Below are 6919 nucleotides of genomic sequence, written 5' to 3'. Positions count from 1 at the left end.
GAGAACTCTTTTTCTAGTTGCAGACTGCCAACTTCTCATTGTATCTTTTCATGGCAAGAGCAGAGAGAGAAAGCAAGATCTCTCACAGCTCTTAAAAGGGCACTAATACAACTCATGGCAGTTCTACGCTAATAACTTAATTTAATCCTAATTACTTCCCAAAAGCCTCACTCCTAATACCATCAGATTGGAGGGTGGAGTTTCAACATATGGATATTGGGGGATGCACAAACATTATATGCATAACTTGTCCCTCCAAATATTTGTATCCCCTCAAAACTTACGTCTTTCTCACATGTAAATACATTCATTCCATCCCAACTACCTCAAAAGTTAACTTATTCCAATATCAACTCTAAAGTCTAAGTCCACAGTCTCATCTAAATTTTATCTAAATCAAGTGTGGGTGAGATTGGAGGTACTAGTCATCCTGAAGTAATGTTCTTCCCAAATCTAGTGGTGATACAGGCATAAAACAGATATTCTCATTTCAAATAGGAGAAACAGAAAAGAAGGGGCGACAGATCCCGAGCAAGTGCAAAACATAGCCAAGCAAACCTCCTTAGATCTCAAGGCTTGATAATAATCTTCTTTGGCCTGATGCTCTGCATTCCAGGCCCATGAGTGTTTCTGTCCCAGCAGATCTGCACCCCCAGGCTCTGCCACATGGCCCTACCCTCAAGGTTTTGGGCAGAAGCCATCTAGCCCATTGAAAGCAGGGTGGCGTCCACCTTTTGAGACCAAGAAAGCAGCCTTAATTATTTCCAAATAGCCTTCAGGGTTATTCTGTCCTTGAAGATAGTACATGTTCAGAGCCAAATAGCTCTCTGACCCTGTCCTATAAAACCCAAGAAGTCCTACAGCCCTCATTCATTCTTTCTCTATCTCCTCTTCCTCTTCACTTCAAATTGGCGGTTTCCTGATGGGGTGGCTGATTGAGTTTGTGGTTCATGTATATAGTAATCTCTTTTTTAAACAGATGTTTGGCCATAACTTTCGTGTTCTCTTCTGAATAGGAATTCCTATTTTTTGCAATATGGATAGGCTGAGAATTTTCCAGATCTTTTAGTTCGATTTTCTTTTTGCTTAACAATTCCCTCTTTAAGTCTTCTTCCATTTTACTAATAAGCAGTCAGCAGCCAAGCATTATTTTTCAACGATGAAAAATAATTCATCGTTGAGTTTCATATTTTATTGTTCCTTTTTGTTTATCTTCAACACTTTGCTTAGAAATTTCCTCAGCTAAATATCCAATTTCATCATTCACAAGTACTACCTTCCACAAAGCACTAGAACGCAAGCACAATTAGCCAAGTCCTTTGCCACTTTATAACGAGGAACACCTTTCCTCTAGTTTCCAGTAACACGTTCCTCATTTCCATTTGAGAGCTCATTAAAATCGCCTTTTCTGTCTGCATTTCTACCAACATTCTGTTCAGGATTACTTAGGTCCTCTCTAAGACAGAGGTTTTCTCTGCATCTCTCCTCTTATCTTTCTGAACTCTCACGAGAACCCTTTGAAGGTTGCCATGTAGGCTTTTTCTAGCACACACCTCAAAATTCTTCCACCCTCTACTCATTACTGAGTTCCAGAGCTGCTTCCACATATTTATGTATTTGTTACAGTAGCATCCCCACTTCTTGGTACCAGTTTCTGTCACTCTCATGACTTGTATGAAGGCACTACTCACACTCATGAGGGCTTTAACCTCATGACCTCATCTAATCTTAATTACTTCCCAAAGACCCTACCTCCTAATACCATCACATTGTGGAGGAGGGTTTCAATAAATGAATTCAGGAGGGACACAAACATTCAAATCACCACACCCCCACATGGAACTGACCAGAATAAATTTTGAATTCTTTTGAATAACACACGATATGTTAGCTAGTCTTTGCCTACCTTATCAGTTTCATCCATCGCTGCCATCTCTCCATTCCCCACTAACTACAGAAGCACAAGACACCTTTTATTTCCCAGTGTGTCTCACTGTAATGAAAGTCCATTTATTTTTAGAGATAGCTCACCATGACTGTCACTCCTTTTTCCTTTTGCCCTGATTAAACTTCTACTTATTTTGGCATCAATAGTAGCATTTTGCACAGTGCCATAAAGAAATAAAATTTTGCAAGATTTAATTGAAACAAATCACTAGAGAAATGTACCTCATTCTAGTGATTCATAATAGTAGATGGGGCACCTTAGTCTAAGTGAGACTGTTTCACGATGTTTGCCCTATTAAGTGAGGACTGAATACATACATATTTTTTTTATTTTAGTCATTTATATCCAGCCATGGAAAGAATAAAGAGGATAAGGGAAAATTCTCTCCTCTCCTCTCCTCTCTCTCTCTCCCTTTCTCAATAATAATAATATTTTATACTCATTATTATAATAAAGCATGTTAACTGAAAGTAAACCACATGCCCCAAATTCCACTACCAACAAATTATTTTAAAGTCACTTGAAATAAAACCTGGTAAAAAACTGGCATATTGTTTCTTGCTCATACATTTTTCCCCATATTTTTGTTATTTCAAAGTATTTTCAAAACAGCATATGAGAACCTCAGAAAGACTCCTTTCCTCAGGGTAGACAGGAAATGTTCTTGTAAGTAAATTAATGGCACAGCAAAAACGTCTCAGAATTACAAATTTTATCCCATTTGCTGATATACATCTATTCCCTGTCTTTAAATGACATTGTTGCTTTTACAGAAAAGCAGCCAAAAGTGATCAGCAGCAGGCTGAAGAACATGCAGAATGTTAAACAAATAATAAACGAAAATGTAAATGAAACTGGGCGTTCTGCCTACAGAACAGAATCTGTGTGCAAACAACACATTCATGCCAAATTTCGACACTATGAGAGGCCATTTAACTGTGTTTCTCTGTTAGCATACAGCCAAAGAGGAAACAGGTGAATTTTCCATCAATACACAGTGAGAAGGCATAAGGTTCAAAGACCATAAATCTACCGAAGAAAGGCCTAAACAATAGAATGAAAAGTTAACCAAGCTTCGTCCCTAATTTAACAGGTTGACATGTCAACATAGAAATATCTACTACCATCACCCAACAGCAAGTCCCAAAAATAATTCATCGTTGAGTTTCATATTTTATTGTTCCTTTTTGTTTATCCAAGTGTGTGTCTGTTTGTTTGTTTGTTTTGTTTGTTTTGTAGTATGAGAGAACTCAAAGGCTAGAATTGGTATTAAATGACATGTATCTTATTTTAGATTATATGCTTGGACAAAACACTTTCTTTTTGTCCCATCTTTAAAATAAAGTTGACCGTTTCACAAAGCCATAAGCATAAAACATTCTAAATATCAGATGCTACTATTCTTAGAGTTAGCAAGGAAGAGAAAGTACATTCCAGACTGAGTAATGGTCAATCAGGTTGCAGTTTCTAAATGTGACAGTGGGAAATAGCCAGGCCACAGCTGGGAAGCAAACAATTCGCCTCTCTGGCTGGTTTAATAAACTTTACAAATCTTATTAATGTTTCCTGTAATTATTAGTTCAGAATAACTGTTATTTCTTTTGATTTCGATGGTTTCTCCAACTTATTTCTTCACAGGCAGATAATTCCTTGCAAAATTTTTTTATCCGAAAATTGGGAAAAACAATTTTCTACCTTATCTGAGGTCTTATGACCTTAGTTTCTCTCCAATCCAATCCATCATGTCAAAATTTCTCACATATAGTTTTCATGTACCTGCTGAAAATTCTGCAAAAGTTTACTATAAAAATTCGCTCTTCTAGAACCAGAATTTCAAAATCCTTTATTATCTACTCCCACTCAAACAATCTAAATTTATTTTTTTAATTCTGGTCAGGGCAATCTCTCCCATTTCTGGAGAACATTCTCAACTGGGTCCACTTCTCCAAGGCTCAGCCTCTTTCTCTTCTTGAAATTTCTTTCTTTTCTTCCTGCCTCTTGATTCTTTGTTGACTCATCAAGGGCAGATGGCTGAAGTCTCCGCTAACTTTTGCAGCCTATTTACTCCTATAAGTTCATTTAGCCCTTTCCAATTATACCATGCCACTTAACACTTGATTATATTTTGTCATAGATATTTTATATTTTAAGATGGCCCAATTATATTGAAATTGGGCACAGGAAATTTTGCTTTTTCCTTACATAGTAGATGCCTTAAAATGTAACCTGACTGACTATTAACTAATTAGGGGTGAATCTGGAAAGGGATTCAGAGATCTGAAAATACAACAAAGCCTCTCCTATTTAACATTCGTATTCACAGACTTGCCCACTATCACCCCTGACAAAAGCCTATTAGACTTAGAACAATACATCAAAAATTACTATGAAAATCAATGGAAATAAAGAATTTTTCTTGTCTACAGCCATGCTACCCTGAACAAGCCCGACCCTGTCTGACCTTCAAAGCTAAGCAGGGTCAGGCCTGGTTAGTACTTGGATGGGAGACTACCTAGGAAGACCAGGTGCTGTAGGTGTAAAAAATAAAAAATAATAAGAGATTGTAAACTGACAAGGTAAGGTCCTTGCAATCTGTGAGGTCAACCAAGAGTTGCCTCGCCTATTAAAAAAAAAATGAAACTTGAATCGAATTTGTAGTCTTAAGCCACCAATGTAAAGGAAAGAATGTTTGTTTAGTATGACAAATTATCTCTTTTGAGTTTCACGACAGGATGTGTAATAAGTTTCCTCTGAGGGTTAAGATATGATTTAAATTTATGAGTGATCCATGCTCTAAAATCAGAATGTGGCTTTCTAAAATTGAAACTGTCTGTTTTGGTATAAACTATGTGGTAGATGCATGGTAAGCATTATTTCTATTTAGTATTTAGATTTTTACAAGGACTGAAAAAATAGTCATATTACACCTAGAAAGGGTGTGAATATAGAATGTAACACTCATGGAAAGATCTGTGTCTTGACAATATTTTTGATCAAAACTTGTTTCTATGGTTATAATACTATTCCCTTTATTATGAACATTGTGATAAGCCACTGTATTGTTTAGTGTTACTTGGTTTCTAAAATATGAAACTTGTGTAAAGCCAAATGATTATTTAAAATTTATATTGAATACGTATTTAAAAACAAAGCAGTCACATCTACTGTGCTTTTTCTATTAATGAGAAAGACATGTTGCTTTAAAGTTTTACGTAATTTAGTCTTTTGGAAATAGACATGGCTGAATCTATTCTCAGAGAAATATTCCTTTCTAAAGAGCTTGATTAAAGGACTATGTTTACTATTAATATTTAATTTTATTAAAGGACTATGTTTACTATTAATATTTAATTAACCTATTAAATAAAATAATATAGTTCTTCATAAAAATGTATCCATTATGTGAATATGCAGAATACAATTTACTGATAATATTTACCACCTCTTTCAAAAACAACTTTAGGCCTGGTTTTTATGGAGAAAAGTAGGGAGGACGAAGAATAGAGGCCTCAGCCACTGAAAGGGAGTGTCACACTCTTCCTTCTGACAGTTTCCAGTTTTACAGCTCTAATTTGATGTATTTTAAAGGGCCGTGGCATAATGTCAGTCTAAGAAGATTTATTATGCAACTGAAATATTGCATGCCTTATGCCTTTAAACTTGGGGGAATTTCTTTCTTAGATAAAATAATATGAGCCGCAGTTTGGAAGAGTGCAACAGCTTGGTCTAGAGCATATGATATGGGAAAGTTTTAAAAGCTAGTTTGAAAGTGTTGGGTGAAGGAAAGGACAAGATGGAAGAGTAGAGGGAGGAGGAGCTGAGAGAGTGCTTTTTCTCAGCAGCACCCTGTTTCCTGGCAAGAAGCTCCATCGAGGAAGCCAGAAACTTAATCAAGTCCTGGAATAAAAGGAACAGTGAGCAGGCTACTGGATTAGAGTTTCTTCAGTTATACCTCCTACAAAGAACTTTTGTTACCATTAGAGAAACAAAAGCACATTTATATCTATCAACTTCCATTACTCAAACTCCCCTGCATTATATCTATTCACTACATATTTATAGATTAAATATGATGGGTACAAATATCAGTAAGTAACTGCAAAGTTTAAATAACAGCAGCAGTGTGATATAAGGTAACACTAATTTGATCTGTTCCACCTGTCTATGCCAAGAACCCTAAAGTAATTACCATTTTACAACCCTGCACCTGGATTCTGTATTAAATTCCAGGTGGACTTTTACATAAATTTCACTTTAATTTAATACCAAACCATGCAATGAAGTCACCCTGAATGCACTACATGGACTAGGACAAGCAAGATGCTTTGATATGATAGTCACAGTTATATATTATCAAAAGAAGTTTGGAGCCATTATATTTTCATGTTTATTTTCCCATTACTCATATAAAATTTTAATGTTCACATAATTTTCCCAAAGGAAACGAATTTCTCTGCGTGCATGATGATAGTCATGGCATCATTAAAAAAATAATGGTGGTTGTACTTGTGATTTATGCATTTGGGTAAGCCATATGATACATATGATATTAATTGAGCTGGATGAAATCCAGAAGCAGTCAAATACTCATCTTTCCATCTCTGCACAAAAGTTCTGAATTCTGACCTGCCAGAAACATTATTTATTAGCACATTAAATGCTTCACGCTCTGAAATGCTCAAAAGTCTGTCAGCACTTTTTGCTTAAACCTTTGAATGATTTTTTTTTCTACTTTTTCCCTTACCCTGTTTCTTTATGTGTCTCACACACACACACACACACACACACAGAGCTTATTATACTTTTTGTCTTGGTTTATAACACATTTGCTTCTATAAATTTGAATGTTCAGGGAATTTGGGAACTTTCGATAATATTTATTTTTTATCGTTTTATTTTTTTTAAAGTTTGAATAAACAAGCTTCCCATCAATATTTTGTCTTTTCACAAGGTCCAGTTTTCATTTCTCAA

General features: G+C 35.6%; 1 pseudogene; it reads left to right on the top strand.

Moving 5' to 3' along the window:
* Positions 1-4366: 4366 nt before the first annotated feature.
* Positions 4367-4485, top strand: LOC112483895 (annotated as a pseudogene).
* The last annotated feature ends 2434 nt before the right edge of the window (positions 4486-6919 follow it).

The sequence above is a fragment of the Pteropus alecto genome, unplaced genomic scaffold, assembly GCF_000325575.1.
Source record: "Pteropus alecto unplaced genomic scaffold, ASM32557v1 scaffold196, whole genome shotgun sequence".
Taxonomy (NCBI): Eukaryota; Metazoa; Chordata; class Mammalia; order Chiroptera; family Pteropodidae; genus Pteropus; species Pteropus alecto.
Note: the sequence above shows the minus strand (reverse complement) of the source record. Positions and strands in the feature narration are given on the sequence as shown.